General features: G+C 41.1%; 1 long non-coding RNA gene across 18 annotated transcripts in view; it reads left to right on the top strand.

Annotated features, from left to right (window-relative positions):
• Window positions 1-22,349, top strand: part of LOC125687162 (uncharacterized) — a 43,991-nt gene extending 21,642 nt beyond the window's left edge. For 3 of the 18 annotated variants that reach the window (XR_007373988.1, XR_007373999.1, XR_007374012.1), the window contains 4 exons: window positions 4,898-4,983; window positions 8,803-8,890; window positions 9,688-9,746; window positions 10,587-13,903. This is a non-coding gene — a long non-coding RNA (uncharacterized LOC125687162). The other 15 variants (XR_007373990.1, XR_007374006.1, XR_007374015.1 and 12 more) reach the window with 8 other exon arrangements.
• Window positions 22,350-23,019: the final 670 nt, after the last annotated feature.

Consider the following 23,019-nt stretch of genomic DNA (forward strand, 5'->3'; position numbering starts at 1 on the left):
GTGATAATAACTTCATTTGTGACACTCCACTTCCACTAGTAGGTGAAAGCTTGAGGGGGAAGATGTTATGGTTCTTTCACAATTCATTAGTTTGTGGATGTTTCTGTTATGTTGTTTCCACACAGAATGACTCATAGCTAAATGAACACAGCAGCCTAAAGGCGTGCCCTCACTGCTGCGGCCCGCAGTGAAACTTGATGCCATTATATATAAAAAGGGGATGCTCACACGCGTTTGAATCCTTGAGAAATTACATGCACATTGGGCATATGTACTATCAAACACTTCTTCAACGTAGTTTATTTCAGAAAGTTGTGTTTTACCCTGATTGCTCTTTTTCACGCAATTAATTTAGCGAGTTGTTGGCAACATCTTGGCAACATCTGTCTGGTGAGTGTGAGTTAGAGCTTAGAAACTGTGTCTTTGTTTTGTAAAGCAGTACGGTTTCAGTGTATTCATTTCTGAACTATTTGATAAGAGATTATGGAAGTACTTGCACTGCCACGTTGTTTTTATAATGATTGAGACAGATTCAGAAGTGTTTCTGTCAAGTTGATAGCATGAAAGCACAAATTATAGTGAACTGGTTGGCCTCTGGTTATCCTAGTTCTTCTTGCATTGCGAATTGCTTACCAATTCAATCTTGTTTAACAAAAATGTCAGAAAAGAAGCAGCCTTACCTACTGACATGTCATACATCATCATTTGTGTTACAGAAGTTTTGTATTGGAACTCAAGCACCGCTCTGGGGTTTCCTGTCCTACATCCCTTACACCTCTCTAACCCTGCATTCTGGTACCTCGATTGCAAAATGCAGACATTGAGAGTATTAAATAAAACCTGTACTTTTTTGTTGTTTGTTTGTTTTGAATCTTTAGGTGCTGCTGGTAGTGATGGTGTGCTGTTTTGTGTGTGTGTGTGTGTGTTGGTTGTTGTTTCTCCAGGTGTTAAACAGCAGTGTTAACTAAAAGCTGCCATTGTTTGTGTACTGAAAATACATACAGAGCTTCATGTTTGTTCTCTGGGTGGCAGAGCTATGGATTTGATAATACTGAGACAGATTATAGTATAAATACATTGTGAGTGAGATACCTTTAATTTATTGGTCCTATTCAACTAGGCTTGCTATGTGCCAAAGCAAACAAACATGTCTATATTAAGGAATTGTCTTGCCATAAGATTTTCCCTTTATGCTTCTCACAGCTGTACACCATATCAGCTTTTCTGCAGATGTCCATATTTGTTGTCAGGAAGAGATGTCTGTGCTTACCTAACTGATTCTGCTGACACAGATCTGATCTCCATGCCTCTTCTGGTTTGTGGTGTGCAAGGCTGCAATATGTTAATGAGAACTACACACAGCTATCAACAAAAGCTGCCACAACTTCCATGGAATATACTGGAAGACAATGAAAGCAGCAATGTCAATCCCATTTCAAATTCCAGCACCCCAGGCCAAGTCGTTCTGGGTCGCTTAAGGATGTCTCACTAGGAGAGTATAGGAGGGATAAAGCTGCACCAGAACTCTGCTGTTTGACCTTCCAGTAGCATTGAAGCATAGGCAGGGGAGTGAGTATCAAAATGAAAATACATCAGAAATTGCCACTTGGGCAGTTCAGGAGAAGACAGTGTTGCTGCCACCGTATCAGGCCCCATTCACCTTTCAATGAACATAAGTAGCAGCAGGATGCCAGAAATGGGGATGTGTTGTGTTCCATCCACATCTGTAAGTATGAACACAGGCTGCTCTGCCCGTGGTACTCTCAGTTTGTGGATCTCTAGTTTGTTGAGATCCTTCCTCCTTTACCAGCAGAGGTCCTGGAGCCTTGCTGCAGCCCGGGGCCTTTTAGCCTTTCCACCTGTTTCAGGGTTGTTTTTTCATCCTGTACTGCCTGCTGAAGATGCAGAGCTCTCTAATTATGTTGAGGGGCTGTGATGTGAGACTGTCTGTGTGGGCTATGAAGAAGTGCAGGCAGGTTCATGTCAGGTGCTGAATGTTCTGACCTTCTTTCTGTGCTGAACCATTAAGCCCTTTTATTCCAGGCAGCTCTTCCACCCAAGGCTGTACGCTGCGCTGCCATTCACCCAGCATACAAAGGCATGTTCAGGTGACCTCAGGTTCCTCTCGCTTGCATCAGTACCAGAGGCAATATTGATTTGGGCCAGCCAGCAGTGCCATCAACAGAACAGCACCACAGTGCTGAGGGGTAGAGGAAATGAGCACGTAGCCTGTTCCAGCTATCAACCTGTGTGACCAAGAGCTGCCTGTGGGTTTGAGCTGTGCTTGTGCATAGGATGCCCTCGTGTTACTGCAGCAGGGTAGATCTTCCCTTGAAGTGTATGGTGCCAGATGTTCTTGTTTAAGAATGTGCTTTGGCTGGTGGTAAAATAACTCCTGCTTGATGCCTTCATGCTACATGCACTGCAAGGTGGGTGCTCTCTGCAGTGTATCCTGATGGAATCCTCTTAGTTCAATATTTAAAACAAGATGTTAAGAATAAAAAAGAGTTCTGGTCATTAAACTGGAATTAATGTGAAGCAGGAGCTGATTGATAACCTGACACTTGGCTTCTGTAGCACCTGTCTCAAAGCAATGGCTCCTTACACTGTACATTAATCATGAAGGAGAAGTTCAGAAATGCCTCATTCCATCCAAAAGCTTTTATTATGAAGTAAATAGCTTTCATAATATTGGAATGAGCAAATATATATGTTTAACAAAAATGCCTTGGTATCCAAGTGAGGGTTAGTTTATGCCTCTTTTCCAGTAAGTTCATTTTGTTGTAATTGTCTTCCTTCCCTTTAAAGGGGAGAATGGACACGGAACAGCTTTGCAGGTAAATGTTCATGGAGTATATTTTGAAATATTCAGTACATATTTCTAAGCTTCATCTAGAAAAGTAGAATATCCCATTTATTTTAAAAAGAGGCTGCGAGTTGCCAATGAGGTGTATCATTGAAATGATCACAGGCAAAAGCTGTTAATCTGGCAACCGTTGGTTTCCAAACAGAGCAAATTAAGGGGGTTAAGTGTTATGTTCTGGTTTCCTGCTGTTCAATGGTCTGCTTACGGAACACAGATGAAATGTATGTTGCCTTTTGGATTCACAAATTGTATACTGTTTTTCTGCAACCTTTTGCTATTTCTTTTATGCCCGGCTGCTTACCTGTCAGTGTGGACAGTAAGGTCACCTCAAACCCACAGCTTCACTACACAAAGTCTGTTTAGCTATTCAGTTTCTGTCATCAACGTACCGACTTCATTTTCTCTCCAAAAAAGAGTTCCCAGGCTGTGTTTCTGGTTCTCTTTTCTATGTTATTGTCTTGTAAAGTCTTCATTTGTTCTCTTTATTGCACCGTGGATTGCTTCAGCCATTTATTATTGCCCTATTTACCTGACCCAGCCGCCTATTAAACCATGAAGTCTTATCCCTGCTTTGGCATTGCTGGAAGTCTCTTCTTTGTGTTCCCCTGCTTATTCTACCCCTGGCCACTTTTTTAACGTTTCTTCCCTTTACCTTCCCAGGTGATGTGGAAGAAGTCTCACAGAACTACTAATAACATTTAGTGCAAACTATAGGAAAGCTTTGATGTTGTGAATAAGAAGTTAATAATGGAATAAACTTGCTATTCTTTTTTAATTGTTTTTTTTTTTTAAACACAGGAATTGTCACATTGCTGCAAGCCATAGGACAGTTCCCCATTTCTCAGTAACTGTATCCCATTTCATCACTTGATGTTAATTCCAAATATGTTTTGTCCAGATTTCTTTATGTAGTAACTTGTTTAGCGTGACTGTTGTTGATAGGGACATTTAATTTGTATTAATAACTTTCAATCTCCTTGATAATTAACATGGATGAATTACAGATGTGATTCTGGCCAGCTTTGAATTTTCCATACCTCAAAAACTTCTTGGTATTTTTCTTGTATTGTAAGATAGCAAGCATAGCAGCATCTGATAGGACCTCTCTGGAGGTTTTGTTACCTGATGATGTCTGTTCATAACACTCTTCAGTTTAAACTTCACAGTTTGTCTTCAGGTGTTCCCAGTCCTTATCAGTGTTCATCTTTGAACTCATTCCACTTCTCACACATCCTTTTGGAGAGGGGAGACATGTACTGCATATGTTTTATTTTTTCTAGTAAGGTCACAAGATTGATTACTATAATTCCATTACACCTTTTCTACTCATTCTTTTCCACTGTTTAAGCAGCCTCTTTTCTTATTTTTATTTTGATTGAGCAGAAATTTTCACTGACGTGCTGAAGTGGTGCCCTGGTTCCTTCCTGAGGTCAAGGAATCTGGTGTTCTTTCACACTGCAGCTTAGTGATCTAATGAACAACATCCACTAAAAAGCAGCAGTCTTAGTTCCTCCCTTGCACCTGGTGCTGACTACTATCCCAGTGATCCAGTTCATGGATCTATGCTGTTAAAAAAAAATCTCACCAAAAAAAGGGTTGATTTTTCTACTGGTTTTGCTTCCTGGACAGGCTTACCAGCAATGGCTACTGCTGTTGTTGCAGGGAAAACAGAGGAGCACATAGCAAAGGAAGGAGGAGGTAGAAGTATGGGATGTGCCCTTTGCGCAGTGTTCTGCATCAGATCGATTTAACAAGAAGAAAATTATGCAGAGATTTGTAACAGAAGTGTTAAGTTTGATGTGAATGCAGTGTGGATGGAAATGTGTGTAAGTGTATAGAAAAACCAAAATAAAGGGTTAATCAAATGGCGTAGACTGATAATGGAGGGCATGGTTTCCAGGACACCATTCTCAGCAGCATCTGTGTGCCACAGCACAGATCATTTGCCAGCAGAAGACTTTGTGTCCCTAACATCAGGAGGATGGCAGCAAGGCTGTAGTGTAACTCGTGTGCTGTTCTTTTTCTGGATAGGAGGAGGGACTGCAGAAGTGCATTTCAGACCTATATTCCAAACGAGGAAAACAGACAGTGGGCAGCAACCTGGCCTAAGATCTGTGGTGAGCAAGATACTGAGGCAAAAACTATCCTGTCATAGTTGATGATTCCTAAAGGACCTGCTCAAAAATCTAGCTTGTTACTGCTAACAAAGAGCAATTCCTGATGTGTGGTAAAGCCTCTCAGTAGCTGATGGCACTTCTTTTCCACACAAGAAAAGAAGGCCGCACCGTTTGAGTGCACATCATAAGAGACTGAGTGAACTCAACTTGGAGATGCTGTAGGTAACTGTTGCTTTTCTCTAGCCTAATGTACTGAGTTTTATGTTGCTGAGTTTCCCTCTCTTGCATTGTTAATTTGAAGCCCCATAAAAACAGATTTTCTCTTGCTTTTATTTTTTCTGTCTTAGTATGTGTTTGTTATGTATCATCGTTCCAATTTGACTTGGCATTTTTGTGGCCCTGTTGTTCATTGTAGTTTGTTTTCCTTCATTCTGAGTAGCCTAAATAGCTGCAACTTAATTACAATACTGCTCACGCGTGCCACTTTCAAGATGATTGATGCCATAACAGAAGAACAAAACCATTATTTTGAGACACTTTGAAGTTAACTCTTTGCCATTGATAAAAATGATTATAATGAAAATCATTTCATCCAGTATTTTACCTTGTTTCTTCTCTTCTTTTACTGTCTGTGTCTGAGGGGTGTTTTTGTTTGCTTGCTTTCTTGCTTAGGGAGAATACTTCTACTTTGGGCTTTGGAAGAACTTTTCTTCCAAAGAAGGATGGTTATGTGGATGAATAGATCCAGAGCAAGAACTAGATCATCAGCAGTATTAATTATTCCGTTCAAGTTATTTTGTACATGATGCCTGGTCTGAATTTTGCTAGTTGTTTGTACTTGAATTAGATTTCCAAATTTGTCTGGAAGACTCCTATTTTGCTTTAATAACTTATTGAAGCGCATTGTTTCTTCATAATGTTTTTATTTTTTCCCAGTACTAAACATGCTTTTTTGGGGAATGAGAGCATATAAAATGTATCTAGGGCTTTTGCTTCCTTATTTTGGTCTGAAAGACCTTCCTTCTGCAACTGAAATCTCATTTTTAATAGGGCATATTTAAAGTCCAGTAAGTTTAAGAGGGAAAAACACGTACTGTGTGACATGAACTCTTTGCATATGCAAAGGGTCTCCTTACACTTCTTAACTTTGAGACCTGCATTTTACCATTCTCTCATCAATTGTTTCGGAAGATTGCTTACATCTGTGTCTCACATGACAAGACTTTCCATGCTCTGTTCCAGCGACCCCCTTTTCTTTGCCAGAAGTTCTGCACACATCCTGGATCCCCATATATATACCTTCCCATCTTTTCCCATCTCCCATATTTCATTCTCTTTTCTCTTTCACTGTTTTGAATTGTACTGGGGATTTGCCCATCATTCAGAATAGGGAGAAAACCAACTGATGCCAGCTGTGAACACATTCCAGGTCTTTGTGGTAGCATTAAGGAATTTAGAAAATCACAAAGTTGGTGCATGACTGTGCATTTTCTACATGGCTTGTATGTTTACCTATGTGATAAACAGTACCTGATCATATAATTAATACAATACTGTATAGTATTATAAGATTGTTTTTGTATTATTATGAATTAAAAGAATGTTTATTGGGCGTGGAAGTTCCAACTTGTGTTGAAAAGAATATCTACGTTCCTAGAAGTTTGCAGTGTAAACATTATACACTTGAAAGTAGGATATACACAAATGAGAAGGGAAATATTAGAAATTGAGGGCATCCTCTTTGTGTATGTAAATCAAGAGGCTGCGCTCCACAGGCTTTTCCCAGTTTATATAAATAGACTGTAAAAAAGACTTCTTTGGAGGACAGTTTGGAACACATGAGGCATTCCTTCATGGAAATTGATTTCAACAGGAGTCTTTCCATTTACTGTACAGGAAGATCTGTCTCCTACATCTGATAGTTGTCTACATACTTAAAATTAGGTGGGATGTATATGCCTTCTTGCAATTTCTTGCCAAACACTGCTCATAGATAGTAGTGTGACTGCTTGTTTGGAGGCAGAGGGGAAGGTACTTCATGGGCATCTGAGTAAATTTCAGAGAGGGCAGTGAAGAAAAGCTACCAAGTACGTTTTCAGATATTTAAGGGAGTTTCCCTAAGGTGTAAAATGGAAAAAAGCATAAAAGGTTTGTTTGAAAATATAACATGGGTGATAGAGGAGCTGGAATCTCGACTCATGATATTTGCTGGCAGGTGGGAGATATGAAGGGAAGAAGTACAAGTACCTTCTCCAAATATGTTTTTTTCCAATAAAAGTGTGATGGTTTTGGAAAGTGTTTTAGACAAGCACAGCATAAGTGATTTAAACAGTGTAATCTAATGATCTTTTCAGCTTTATGCTTTATGAAAATTGGCCTAGCTTCAAATACAAACATTCCACAGCAGACTTCCTGATGATGATTAAGGAACAATAGGTGCAGTAGTGATAAGCCAGGAAGGGCCTTGAAAATGAAGACAAATAACAGAGAAGCCGAGGAGAGCTGTGGAGGCACTGACATGTTCTCCAAGTGATTGACTTGGAAAAGGGACTTTGTAACAGTACTCTGTGTGAATGCAAGTGAGATCAGGCTGCATTTCTCCAAAGCACAGAGAGATATTGCCAAATCAGGATGGTGTGGTGATGATGATAACCTGATTGAATACACTGGATGATTAGAAGAATTAAGAAAAGTATTGTCCTGTAAATGTTACAGTGAAAGTATCTGCAAATTATGAATATGACTCTTGGGATGTGGAGTAAATCTGGGGCCTGAGATGATGCTAACGTTGCAATAGTTGGGGTGATGTAGTAGCTCTGCAGCTGCATATATGTCACTAGCAATTAAGCCATTCATATGAAAACCTTAAAGAGCTAGCACCTGATATAATTGTATTTTTAATTGATTGGGGTCCTTCACTCATCTGTTTGCTTCCCAAATAATGTAGCTCAGAATGTAGTCCACCTGCCAGGCAGAACGGGGCTTGAGTTGTGTAGTTTATTTGAAATGTCCCAGTGGGATGAACAACATAGGATGGCATATCATGCATTTGCAGTGGAGAAACTGATCTTTTTAATTTGGCTGATTGTGATAATGGACACTATATACAGAATTTTTTTAAATTTGAATTATTAAGCGAAGTCTTCTAATAACTTTACTCTGTAGTACTTCAGTAGCAGTTCAGTAAGGCTTCAGCAATTCATTGATTCTGTTCCTTTTTCTGGTTGTGCCTGGTCATGCAAAAATTCTCAGCAGGAGGAAGCTGTCAGTTTGCTTCAGGCCTTTATAGCAAGGTCCTATACCAACTGCAATGATCCTTTTCCTTCCCCTTCAGCATTTCCTAAACTCACAGATAAATGGTAGAGCAGAGAGAAGGTAAGAGAATTAATATCTGCACTTGGCTAATTTTCAGCTGTAGTCTTATGACCGTGGAAGCATATGGATGTGAATTAGAATTGTTTCTGATCTTGTCTCAAAAAAGAGATGACTTTTTTTTTTTTTCTTGTTCGTTCAACAATAGATACATTTCAGATTGCTAGCTTTGGAACTATAAACTGATAATGCATTTTTGCAAGAGCAAGAAGAAATAGTGTCTTAAGTGTATACTTGTCAGGTGTCCAGATTGAAGTATTAAAATACGTAGTATGCTCCAGGAAGTTAAATTGAAAAATTGCTTTACTCAGAAATGTGACCCTTTGCAAAGGAATTTTATATTAATAGCCCTTCAATAATTTTGGGTTACTCAGAGAGGGAGCAGTGGTGGGCAGGTAAGGCTGTTGCATGCAAATTCCTGAGCAAGTGCACTTCTTGTTCTTCCAGAAATCAGTGGCAAACAGCACAATCAGTGCATGCTGCCTGGTGCCAGCTGTGGGATGCAGAAGCTGCGTGGGGAGAGACAGTGCTGGAGGTCAGGCTTCCTTCTGCTGAACCCCGTGTTCCCTTATCACCGTGTGCTTATTGAGGGACAGCCAGATAGATACCTGTCTTGAGATAAAATAACCATAATCTGAACTATTCTAATTGTGGCATTATAGGTTCTTTATAACATGCAGACTTGTGACAGGTATATGGCATAAAAGTATCAATTCAACATTAAAATGGAAATTAAGTTGTTTTTTTTTTATATCTATCCTGAGCTAACACAATCAGTACAAAAACACTGCATTCCCCACAAATTCCAGAAATCACATCTCTCTTGTATGTGTATCAGTTTCCTCTTATGTAAGCAGTCCAAGTAATGTCAGTGCTGGATGTCAGCAAAGTGGGTGTCATAATGTTGACGCGCTTAGTGAATGTATTTTTGCTTAGATTTTTTTCCTAATAGAAATAATGAGTCCTTATCTCTCCATCAGTGATACAGACAAATCAGCATTTCTTTCAGTTAATTTCAGATGTCTGTATCTTCATGTATCTTGGAATTTTTTTTTTACTTAGTAATTTATTTCGTAGAAAGGATCTGTCTTAAACTTATTAAGAGATGTAGGAGTAACCAGGAGTAGCTGATTCTCCTGAATGTTTTATTTGGACAGAAGGTACGTTTCTGTTGAATTTGCCTGGTTACGTGCTGATCTCAGAAGGCATAACTGTAACACTAAAGGAAAGAATAGTATTATCCTCCTGGACAACCTTAATGTCAATCTGCTATCAGGTAGAGTTGGTAACAGTAGAGATGCGGTTATACTGATGAGCTTCATGAATTTGCAGATCAGACTGAAGACCATTACACCTTCTGGAGCTGACAGGCACAAACAGGAAGGTCCCAGGTAGCAAGAATGCACAAACCCCCCTTCCCTTTTCCCTGTATGCTGGATGATGAGCACTGTTGCTGAATGTAGAACAGCATGGTATATCAGAGAATATATAGACCATGGTTCTGTGCCAGTGGTCCATCCTAATCTGGTACTTCTGTGGTGTCTTCACTGTTGCTGTTACTCATTCCCATTATATGTTTCAGTGTGAGAAAACGTTACGAAGTAGGTATTTTTCTGAGATAGTGCCCTTTCCCACTGGCAGCTGTATATTAGACTAGGTGTTTGCTACCGTGAGCTATTATTAGTATGTCAGGGAGCACAGAAAGTGACTTCATCTAACTCACTGCCAAGCTAGAACTTCTCACAGCCTTCAGATGGGCACAGAAGTGAGTGTTTTTATAGCGCTAATATTATGTTCTGTCAGTTTTACAGTGTTTTAAAATATAGTAAGATTACCTCATTTTAGTTTTTGCCACCGCATTACTAAGAAGCTAAAAATCTACACGCTTAGAAATGAGGTGTTGGTGATTAATATAAAAATATCCCCTTTACTGATTGTACAGCACTGTCATTTATTTAAAATAATAAAATAAATTATATATAAATAAAAATATCAGCAGTACTCGGGAGGTGAGCACAAGCACTGCAGGTACTCACGTTTGCCTGAAGGGGAATTTACTGCCATCAGGTAATGCTATATAAACCTCCTGGTGTACGTTCTGTAGCTGAATGCAGCATATTGTGGCAAAAATGTGAATTTTATATTGCTTTCCTGGGACAAGTTTGATGTCTCTTTGATTATAGCTGTGGGCTATGACACCTGATTCATCTTTTTTCTCTTTGCGTATTTAGGCCCTAATTCTACGTCTGGTCAAATGGACCTCAAGAGCCCTGGGGCCTGGTTGAGTTAATGCAACATGAGTGCCTGGAAGTTTCTACTCTGAAGAACTGACTTTAGGCAAATTTGTATTTCATTTCCATGTCTACTTGCTTCTAATTCATGATAGTTGTCCTTTAAGGTAGTATTGGTTTTGGGACTTGGCACATCTACTTTCGTACCATTTATATTCAGTGTTCCCTGAATATTGTCAGACAGTTAAAATATTTCTGTTGTGTCATGTACCAAAAACTCCGGATTGGTGTGATTAGTGTTGCATTTTTACATGTCATGTCTTCCTACTTAAAATAGAGGAGATAATCACCTGTGTTTTCAGCAGTTGTGGTGTTTCTTAGCTTGTGGTGTTTCCTTAGCTTCTGGAGTTAACTACTGGGACTCTATGCAGGGCAATTTAAAGATGCTGGTAGATTTGTTTTTTGTTCTTCAGACACAAAATACATTTGTTATTTTTGCAATGTGCTATTTTCTTAGTAGCCTACTATTACTACAAGCTTTCAAAATGATGATAATTCTGTGATGCAGACCAGTAAAATAAGCGGGAAAAGGCAGTAACTTTTACTAGCTCTCCTATTGCTTTTCTATTTTTGTGGATGCAGTTACATGTCATACTCTACAGCCGAGAGTGAAGACTTGCTTATTTTTGTGAACTGGATAACGTCTTTTAACTACGTGGGTTGCTGTTCCTGTCCTATTCCATAGGAATCTTACAGTTTCATTGTGTACTAAGGTTAGATAGCCCCAGTACGAACTGGGAAGGACTTTGCAAATAGAGTTAGAGGGGAAAAATGGATATGCTCTGTCTCTACCTGTGTTAGTATTTATATCATATAGACTTTTTAATGCAAACATGTATCAACGTAGGAAAATTAGTGGATGAAAATATCCAACACTTTCTCTGTATATAGAAAATCAGGAATACCTCCTTTTTTTTTTTTTGTAGGCGTATTAAAATTGTTTCTACGAACTCTGAAGTATTTAACAACATTTTGCATGTTCCCAGAACAATAGAGAAGCACTGCTGTTTTGCTTTATAAAGGAGAAAACAACCGTTCAATCAGCAGTGAAGTCAGGGTTATCAGTTGAGTCCTGCTGCCCTTTAACCTCATGGTCCAGCTCCATTTCTTTCACAAAAGCCAAAGTTGCCATTCTAATCAATTTCTTTCTATTTCTGCATACAAGGCCTAAGGTGTTTCAGTTCGGACTCCCAGAAAATGAGGAACACGGTGTTGGTGGCCGTCTGCCAAGGTGTTTGGTCTGACTTGCTCCTTCTTTGCAGAAGCCTATGGCAGAGAGAACTGAATGTTCCTGTGTGGCATTCAACTGCCTTAACCACACGCCCGCTGCTCTCTTCCTGCAGTTGTCCGTCTTCTTCTCTGCACAACTTGTAGAGCAAACACATATAGGAACCTATAAATAATCTAATTTGATGCACAACCCTGATTCATTTCCTGAGCAGCGTGTGTCCTGCACACACAGGGCAGCCGCGGTCCTGTGGAAAACTTGAACAGAACGGATGAGGCCAAATATTAAAGCTGTTAAGTATTTAAACTTTGCAATGAAATGCTATTTCAAATTACGGCTATAATGAGTCGTGTTAGAATATTTTTAAAAAGGAAGGAGAAAAAAAAAAAAGAATGCTTTTATTTATAGTTGTAACTGTTTCCCTGTCTAGCATTTGAACATAAATATTCAGCTTGGTGAAATACAGAGCATCAACCAAGAGGAGGAGGCTGGTCTGCTAGGGAGGAAGGGAAGTAAGCTGCAGGTTGTAAACCTGTTTGCCCTTGAGTCTTAGGGACTGTCTGTGGAGAGTTTACCTTTGCTTTTGTTTGCTCTTGAGCATTCCCAGCCCAAGAAATGAGCTCTTTAGGGGCTTTGTGGTGTGAGATACATTGGGGGTATTTGGTGTGTTATTTGGTGTGTTGCTGTAATCTGCCAATAGCATCAATTAAAAAAAAAAAAAAAAAAAAAAAAAAAGGAAATCAAAGGTGCTTTCTGTTATCTGTGCTTTTTGACAGAAAATAAGAGAAGGCACTGCTCAGGTGTCTCAGCTTTCTCCCTGAGTTTCGGGGTAATCCGTGTGATTCTTGATCTCAAAAATACGTGGAAAATAACGTTAGAAAAAGTATCGCTCTCAGGTTTGCCCAGTCTGCCCAGTCCAACAGCAGTGGCCTCCTGTGTTCGTGAGCTACCGCAGGTGTTGTGTAGGCCCTACTGGCAGAGCAGTGGTATCAGGAAACACAAGTTGATCTCTTTATCTTTTAGGCTGCAATTGATAAGGATAATAAGGCTGATTTTGTGTGTTTTTTTTCTTGGAGCATAGGAGGAGGGTTGTCAGTATGTTTATTTGGGTTGGTTTGTTTACTTTGCCCCAGAGAAGTTTTCTGGGCCACGAGCTAGGTTTTAATTTCAGTTGATATTCTGTCTTATCCTCACAGAGTTGATGACTGGGCTGGTGATTTTCTGTGAGGAAAATGAAACAGCCTCATGCTTTGCTTTTGGATATTTTCCTCTGGGTTATGCGGATTTTGCCCACAAGCAAAGCAGCAAATTCAAATGTCCTGTAAACAGCACTGGAGTTGATAGTGAGATACACAGGTAGGAAAATTTTGGCCAAGGCATTCATTGGAATTCATTAAAATCAGAACACTTGCAAAATTACCTCAGTTGCACTGGCATTTTGTTGTAAAGAAAAAATGGAGCCCTTGCTTTTAACACCTCTTTTTAATGAATCAATTTTTCTCTTTGTTGTAAAGAAGTTGTGGGGACGATCAGTTGGCAAGGCAGAACACCTTAAGCTGGAATCTCAGCCCAGTGCTTTGTACCTTGAAACCGTGCCCTGAAAATGTTGCCTGTCCTTTGCGTGATGTTGTGATTGATTTTATTATGCTAGTTCATCTCATGCACTGATTGTAATCTTTTGGCAGGGGTTGTTTTCCTTTTCTAGATTTCGTTTTTCTTCTTTCTTTCTTTTCTCTTTTTTTTTAAGCACCCAGTGTGAGGGAGCCCTGATCCATGACTTGGCTACCAGGTACTGGGACAATACAAGTGGTAATCATTCCTGCTGCTAAACATTTTCTACCTTATTTCCATTTGCATTTGTTTGCCTTCAGCTTCCAGTCATTGATTCTTGTTATGCCTTTCTCTGATAGATTAAAGAGCTCTTTAGTACTCACTATTTTCTCTCCAGGAAGGTGCTTTTACACTGTAATCAGATTACTTCTCAAACTATTTTGTTTTCTTAAAGCTAAAGATTTATATGGTGTTCATTATATTTTTTTCCACATCCCTGGATTATTTTTTGTGTCTCTTTTCTACTCATTCTCTAATTTTTCTATTTAAAAAAAAAAAAGAGACATAGAATTGTATTTTACTAGTCACATACACAGAAGTAGTTAATTCACTAATTACTCCTATGTTGGTATGGTGAGGAATCTATGTTTTTTCAAGGTCAAGTAAAATAAACATCTATTTAATGACTTCAGTACATTTGGGTGTATAATTATTGAACAGAAGAAGATGGATTGTTTTATTAAAAATGGAAATGCTTCAGAAGGTCTGCTGACTCAGAAGAAGAGTGTGCAAGAGAGGCTTCAAAAAAGTATTTGTGCTGAGGCTTTTAAGGAGATAGAGAGAAGTAATAACATCTTGGAAAAAGGATACTGCTCAAAACCTTAAGTACTATGGATAACATGATATGTATTTTTTCTTGTGAAAATTTTGTAGGATCGAATGCAAACCTTTTGTGAGTAACAGACTGTCTGGGCTACTGGAAATAAATGAGTGGATGTGAGTATATGCATCCCTTGCACCCATTTAGTTCTGTGAATAATCAGTTGCTTATATTCGGAAACTCTAGAACAGTTACATGATCTAAATGTTGTGCTGTAATAGAAATAAGATAGCATCAAGGATTTTGTTATAAAAGCAATCACCATTATGCCATAGAAGACTTCAAATAATTAAAATCCTCAGCTTCAAGAAGTTCTTGAAAGTTCTACTGCTGCTCTTCATTTTGATTTTTATTCATGCTTCAGTAAAATGATGAGGTAAATTTGTCTTAAAGGAGTTCTAGTCTCATACCTGTGTGGTGGAAGCATCTTGACCTACCTGATGACTGTTACATATATCAGCATCTGGGAGAATCCACACTCCCAGATCCACCTTATCCCTTGTGGAAACCACCTGATTTAAACCAGAGACCTTTTAAATGGTGCCATAGATCAGTTTAATGCAAGTTTGTCCAACAGTATTTAAACTTTGCAATGAAATGTTATTTCAAGTTACAGCTATAATAAGCTTAATAAAATTTTTAAAATTTGTGTCTGGCACAAATTTGAGGTCACCATGTTGACTTTTTCTTGGAACTGTCTTGCTTTTTGACTTCTAGAAGAGTGTGCCTTTTGTTTATGGCAGCATTCCTTCAGTGAAATTTGAGGCATTTTTAATAAAGAGTTTAATTTGTCTCAAGAAAACTAAAATTCACGGAAGCATAAATAATGAAAATAATAATAATAATAATGTAAAAGACTTAAAAGCCTCTGAAACTCCTGAAGAGGGAGTAAAGATGACTAGGAGTAGAAAGACAAATGGTCTCGGAAAGTAGTGATCTAAATAGATGCTACAGTTTTATGTTCACCAAAAGGTCAATGCTAAGGTTCTGGCAGCACAAGACAATTTGGGGTAGATTGGTGTCCCCTACTGAGCTCTGATGCTGCGTGGAGCTTGGAGAAGTCTTTGGGCTGCATGCAGCACAGTCTCTGCAATGCATATTGCAGCCCAGGTTGGTGGATAGTCATACCTCCTTAAAGACTTTGTTCCAAAAAACTTATCATCTGAGTAGGCAAGTCTGTGTGGTATTGTTTCCATTCTGTACATTTTATCACATTTAAATACCCCTTTCTATATCAAGGCAGTTGCAACTTGAGAAAAGTTGGGGGACAAAAAAAAGGGTTTAGGAAGTGTTATTCCCAAAGTGGAGCCTACAGTTAGCTCTTCTGATAGTCCTAGTAGTTGAATCCAGAGAAGGGTGCTACTCAGTGAGTGTTTGTACAGTAAAGACTCCAGTAATCTGTGACTGCTTGCTGATATTCACTCAGTGAATGCTAAAATGAGTAGTGCTGCAGAGCTGTAATGCAGCATATAATGGAGTGTACCATAGGTGTTTGATCACTCTGAACCCTAGACTGCCAGTAGAACAGTAACCAAACACCACTCTGTAAGGACTGCTTTTGATAGTTTGTAGTACTCGGAGTCTCACTTGAGCACCATGCCTCCTCAGGAAGGTAGCAAGTTGCTGAAGATGTGGAAAGTTCTCTGTACAAATGAGAAACAGTTCATTTTCTAGCACTGTGTTGTCGAGGAAGAGATGGACACTTCTCGGTGACAGTCATACATATTTGGCTGTATTCAGCCAAAGGGCAAGACTGTCACAGAATCACAGAATTGTAGGGGTTGGAAGGGACCCCCAGAGATCATCGAGTCCAACCCCCCTGCCAAAGCAGGTTCCCTACAGCAGGTCGCACAGGTAGGCATCCAGGCAGGTCTTGAACGTCTCCAGAGAAGGAGACTCCACCACCTCCCTGGGCAGCCTGTTCCAGTGCTCCGTCACCTCAGTGTAAAGAAGTTCTTGCGCATGTTTGTGCGGAACTTCCTATGCTGTCCTTCTGTCAAACCATGCAGGTTCCTTTTTCAAAGCTGTAAGCTCATATTTGTTTCTCCTAGCAATTCCTGTAACCGCTTGTATGCAGTGTGTTTCTATGCATTGCTGTGGATCCTGTATGTACTGCCTCTCCTATTTCTCTGGATATCAGCATCCTATAAATTCACATCATTATCCTGCCTTGTGCAGATAATACTGCTAGGATTTCTGATACCAGGGACTGTACTGGTGTTATGGTACCTGCGACGTGTTCAGAAATAGATGGTGTAGCCTGTGTTGTAGATAATGGATTGAATCCTGTGTAAAGGACGAGAGAACAGGTCAGAGTTACACTTGCTTGTTGTGCATTTTCAGAAACCATACACAAGAGATAATAGTACCTCTGTCCCAGTCCTGTACCTGGCTCAAGGAATCTCTCCAATTTAACATGTAGTATTGAGGGCATCTAAAGGATTCCCAGATGCAACGGAATATATCTTTGAGTGTTTTGGACTGGATGATACAGGAAGGAAAGTGATTTCCACTATTTTTCATCACCTTAGGCCTAGTTGAATTCTGCCTTTTTCTGGTGTAGAAGTGTAGTGGCAGTGGCAGCATCAGAGGCTTCTGTGCCTCTTGACTGAGGATGACCTAGTACTAATAGCTTTACGGGAGACTGTCTGTAATGGTGGACAGCAGCATCTTAGGATCAACAGAAGCAAACATTGCAGCTGATAACTTTTACCTTGTCTGTGGACTTGAGTGTGCAGTCACATAAATGGCCTGGAGATTTTGGAAGGAATCAAATGTTCAATATACTGGTTCCAGAAAGTGGAAGAGAGAAGTGGATGTTGCATTGCATGTTGTGCTCTCAGAAAAGCAAACATCTTAGCAGGTCAGCGATTTCAGAAATTGTGCAGTCCTGGAAGAACATTTTTTTAACTCTTTTGCTGCAGGAGGTGAACACAGTTCCCCACCTATCTGAAACTGCATTGCAAGCTTCATAGAAGCACTTAAAGAAGTTGCATGCTTATACGTAAGGAATAAGATGCTAAAGGATTCACATAATTTCTTTTACTGTCACTGTGAAATGATTGCTATGTAAACATGTATATGTACAATTTTCACTGTGGCATAATGATCATCAGGAGAAAAGTCTATAACTAATGCATCTTCATCCGTTTTGCCCTCTGTGAGCTGAACAGTGTGGGCATAAACCTATGCTATGAAATATATTTTCTTGAATACTTCGTATCTATTAATTCTTCAAAAAGCTTACAGAGCTTAAATGTTATCCATTCTATGGATGAGAGCACTGTGTAAGTACTGATCCTGATTTAAGATCGGCTATAGAAATGATGGCCTTGTCTGCAGGGCTCACATGTCAACAAAAATCAGCTGTTTCACAAATGAAGCCTGCTAAGGAAATCGCTGCAGCAGTAAGAGTCCCATCCCTGCTCCCTGGCTGCTTCTCCCAGACCATTTTCCTTTAGTCTTCTGAGGTTACCTTGTTTGGCTGCTACTTCTCTCAGTTACCATTTACTGACACATCTGGAATAGCCAACTACTCATCCGTGTAGAAAGGACACATGGCCTTCTGAAACCCTGTTCTCTAGATAATGCTCACTAATAAAATAGAGCTGGCAACATATGCAGATTACTTTGTGCAATCGGAACAAATCCAGCCAGAAAGGTAAAGCAAAGCACATTCCATGCATTACTGCTCCTTACAGACGTGCTATGTCTCATTTCTTTGAATGGAAATCTCTTCCAGAAGTAATGCTAAGGGAACGGAGGAAAAAAAAATACTGGTTATAAGTCTGTGTTTAACAGACAAGAGAGAATTATGTTTGTATGGGCTGTGTAGGAGCTGGCACTGCAGCCTCAGGAAGAGGTAAATACGGGTAGTACTTATTTCTGAGCGTATTGTGAACAACCTACTCTCCTGTATGACTGGAAGAGCTTTAAAAGGACTGTCTATCCCCAGCAGCTCTATCGTAAGTGCATGTGGCCGAGTGCCCTGCCTTTGCAAAGTCATTTTGAGCTGATAATGTAGCATTTTTGTCAAGAAAGGCTTTCAGATCTCATTAAAAATAGCCTAGTTGTGGCTTTGGGTTTGACTAACATGTTAGTTGTTGTCATGTCGTTGTAAAAGTAATATACTCTTAATTTTGACCTGAAGAAACTAAGATCTCTTTGCTCAGTAGGAAGGACAGAGGCAAAATTTGGAGTTCCACTGATGTCACCAAATCTCTGTATTGTCAAAGCAAGCTATGAAACCATCTGCCTTCCAGCCAAAACCACTGTAGGTGGGCAGTGTTCCTCACAGAATGCAAAAGCTATCAAAGCAGCTGGTGACATAGCACCTCACGAGAAGTGTGCTGCCCCATCCTGCAGTGTTCCTTTGTCTCATGGAGTTGATGCAAGTTCCTTTTCTCACCTCTGTCAGCAACCACAGAGTGCAAATGGGCCCAGTCTTTCTCAGGCCTGGCCTGTTACATAGTTTGACTTCCTTGAAAATTCTGTTAGGAAGAGTCTCATCAGTGTGCTTCACAAAGTCACTGGGCAGCTGGGAAGGAAGCAGATACCAACTCTGCACCTGTCTCTTGATTACTGTCGACCAGATGTCTCTGTGGTCTCTGTTCCCTTCCTTGGGATTCTCTATTGTTGCTTGGCTTTGCTAGAAATCTTAAGTTATGATCTGCATGGATGTTTTGAAGTGGGAGTGTATGTTTAAGTAAATAAAAGATCGTTTTCATTTTCATTTAGTAAGAACTTTTCTGTTAATACTTAGAAACACGCTGTTTTGAAGAATGGTTCTGTCTTTGGAGAAGCCTTTCTCTTGGTTCTCTCTCTCCCTGAACTCTAAAGAAAATGGAAAACAAAAAAAGATGTTTTGAAAAACAGTAAAGAAAATATATAGCTGATGTTTCCATCCAACTTTAACCTGCCTTGCATGGAAAAGCAGTTGAACCAGTAGGCTCCTTGCAAATACTTCTGCTAGTTGTCCAGTAACTAGCTACAATGGATATTGTTAAGAAACAAAGTAGTTGAAAATTGACATACAGTAGAAAGCATGGTCTTATTCTTTCCTTGCAATACAGCATCCAATCCATGTGACTTTTCCTGAAGCGCACCCTAGTTTGCAAAACATCAGCATTACTAAATAAGGATTTTGAAACTTCCTGTGAAGCTACTTACTTTTTTTGCAGAGCGATTGTGTTGTGATGTTAGAACGTGAAGGCCTCTTGGTGTGAAGGCTGAGGTGGCTCATGTTATCCAAGTGATCTCAGTGGTTGCACTGGTTATGTGGAGTGTAATTTAGAGCAGATTTTGATTTAGAAGAGTTTGCAGAAGAAGGCATATTTATAAAGTATTGGAAGAGATGTGGCACGGCATGAACAAGAGAAGAAACGTGCTGCTTCTTAAAAAAACAAACAAACAAACCAGGATTCTGCAACTGATGAGGAAATTCTTTTTATTTCTGTAGAGCAGCAGCAGCAGAAGTCCACTGGAACATGGAAACATGCACAGGTCTTAAGATATGAATAGCTGAGATGAGGAGAAACCTTTGGTGGAATATGTCACCTTAGCAGAATCCGCTCAATGCTCACCTTTTTAAAAACTGTTGGTTCTAGACAACAGCTGAGAATAAATGCTTCTAATTCCTCCTCTGCAGGTCGTGTTTGCACAGAAGAAACCTTAAAGTTCAGGATGTGCAGAGTTAGCAGAAACTGCACAGTAGGCCAAATAAATTCTTATTCTGTGTAAAGATAAATTTTAAACTTCAAGACAGAAATCAGCCAAAAAAAGAAACCAACCCTCTTGGAGACAAAATGATTTTTTACTCCTGATGTATTTCACATGATTTCAGATATCTGCTATCTTCGTGTATCTATCAGCATTTACTTGCAAATGAGTCTTTCAATTAGGGTAATTATTTGGAAGGATTTTTGACTTCCATAAAGCACCACCCCTCCTTGACAAACAGTTGATAATTGCGATAGAATATTTGGAATTTGTTTGCCTTCTTGCCAGCAGTGCCTTAAAAGAAGCATCAGCTACAGAAGGAAAGAAGCTGGGATGCAGTAATGGAAATCAAGCAGCAGCACGCAGCTCAGGCACAGAAGTGAGTGGACTCTGGGTTAACAGAACAGAAGTGAGTGGACTCAGGAGTAACTAAGGTGAAAAATAATTAAAATGTTCCATCAGAAGACATGTAAATGTGTGTGCAATCTGTGGAGCCTGTTCCTCAACCATGGATGGCCCACTTGCTTAGGAAGACTGTGAAGAGAGATCTGAGTTTTCTTGGGTAGAAGAATTATCAGAGAAAAAGTATGAGAAGTTTGGATAACACTTAGAAGAAGCCCTGGTATGTATTTCTTGAACAATAAAGTTGCCCTGTTACATCTTCAGATGCTTACTGGGAGATGGCTTGCATCATATGAGGCCAAACAGCTTTAGCTTACTGCATTTAATGATGTGTTGCCAACCACATAAACAAGAACCTATTTTAGCCTTTATAGAACCTGTATTTTGCTTCCATGGGACTTAATAGTCCCATGTGTAAAAGCATGTTGAAAGAAGTAAGCTAGTGAAGAAAAAAACCTGCAATTTTTGTTCCATATCATCTAATATAACGCAAAGGTCAGAGTGACACTGAGACCAGTAACTGGTGTGTAGCACTCTGGGTCGATGCTTAAAGTGTTGCTATACTCCATCCCATCTGGTAACTCTGACAGAGCAGCACCTGCAGCCTCAGTTAAGGGATCTGCTCATTTTAGGTGTTTGCTGTTTGCTACAGTGTCCCACAGACATTTAAAAACGCCACCCCACTGCAAGAAGAGCAAGCACTAAGGTTTGTCCCAGGATCGTCAAACTGTAAGTCTGTAGGAAATCCAGTCAGCCTCCCACAGCCTCTTGTGTGGCTTAATTCTTTGAGACCACGGTGCCAGGCGAGATTTTGGGTAAATTTTAATAGCATTCTAATACTGATACAATTACATTCAGGTTGGATAATAGGAAAGAAAAAAAAAAATACCAGAAAGAGTGGTGAGACATTGGAATGGGCTGCCCAGGGAGGTGGTGGAGTCACCAACCCTGGGAGATATGGCACTGGGGGATGTGGTTAGTGAGCAATATTGGTGATGGACAGTTGGACTAAGCGATCTTTCCAACCTGTGATTCTGTGGAAATGATTCAGTCCACCTAGCAGATGCAAACAAGTAGAGAATTGAGCCATCCCAGAGTGAAAGTGTCTGCAGTGAGCTGGTAGCAGTACAGCTGGCATCTTTTTAATCGCATTTGTGTCTAAAGAAAGAGGAAGCAGAGGATGCTAGTTTATTGACTTCAGACCTGGCTGCACTGGTAACCAGTACAATTATGACTCGAAGATGTGGGTTTGGGGTTTTTTAAAAATTCCTCAGTGTTTGTACACTTTCCATTTGTAGAAGCCTAACGTTAGTGGGCTGCAATTCTCACTAATTAAGAATTAAGCAGTGTGTGCTAAATGAAAACTTGCACTGCATTATTTCTCTTGGATTTGAGGAGTTGGTTTTGTTGGGAACTTCAGATACTTCCTGAGGATTCCTCTTCTGCTGTGCCTCGTTGCTGCTAGCAAGTGCCATTAGCCATGGTCTGATCAAGGGAGAACTAATGGCTTTATTAATTTAGAGGCTAATACAGTTTACTACCTAAGCCTTGTTATTGGTCACGCTGATGTGCAGTAATCAATTGAGTGTTTTCTTAAGGCCTTCTTTTCATCAAGTTTCAGAAGGGATTGGGGTCGAGCAAGGCTCGGTAGTATTTTCACATTTAGAATGCTAAAGCACCTCACAGGACTGTGTGGATCCTCCAGCAGTGTTGTCTACCACCTGTGTTACCGCTGCAGTAAGTGACGAGGAAAGAACCGGGTTTTGGGTTTATAGCGGCGTTTCGTTTTGTTACTGCGGTGAGAACTGGTAAAAAACAGCCCTTGCGGAAAGGTGAGCGGTTTGCGTTCGTCCTGTCACCGCTCATTGCCGCGGGGCGTTCGTAGCGCCGCAGGTGCAGCCGGCCGGCGCTCCTTGCACTCGGCGTCCCGCGCAGCGGAGCGGCGGGCACGAGGGCCGGGCAGCGAGGGGTCGGCGGCTGCCCTGCGGGCTCGGGCCCCGCTGGCTGCGACTTGGGACGCCTGTGCGGAGCCCGCGGGGGGAGCTGCTCGGACAGCCCCCCTCGCTCCCTTCCACCCACGGGCAATAACGGAGCGCCGGCGCCTTCAGCTCCTCCTCCTCGCGGTCCCCGGCGTGAGGTGCCCCGCCCCGAGAGACGCGACCCCGCCGCAAAAGTCGGACCCCGCGCCCGGCTCCCAGCGCGGCCACACGAGCAGCGCGGCGGGACAGGGGCCGGAACCTCGCGGCACCCCGCAGCCGCACCTCGGTGTCCGCCTGCGGGAAGCGGGGCTGCGGAGGGGGCGGCGGCGCCACGGAGGAGACGCGCGAACGCCCGCGGCGCCGCGTCCCGCTCTGCGCTCCCCCGAGGTCGCGCGCGGAGGCTCCCCGGAGCGGTCGGGGGGCGGCCTCGGGAGCGCGGGGCCCGCGGAGGCGGCGGCGGGCCGCGGCGCTCGCGGTCGGCGGTGCGGCGCCGAGCAGCCGCCTCAGAACTCTGCGTCCCGCCGCCGCCCGGCTCCCTCCACTCACTTTTATATTTGCGCGCCCTTTCAATCCTCAGTGACGTGTCCCGCGCCGCGCCCAATTGGCGGAGCTCTC

This window comes from Lagopus muta, chromosome 1, assembly GCF_023343835.1.
Source record: "Lagopus muta isolate bLagMut1 chromosome 1, bLagMut1 primary, whole genome shotgun sequence".
NCBI classification, from domain to species: Eukaryota; Metazoa; Chordata; class Aves; order Galliformes; family Phasianidae; genus Lagopus; species Lagopus muta.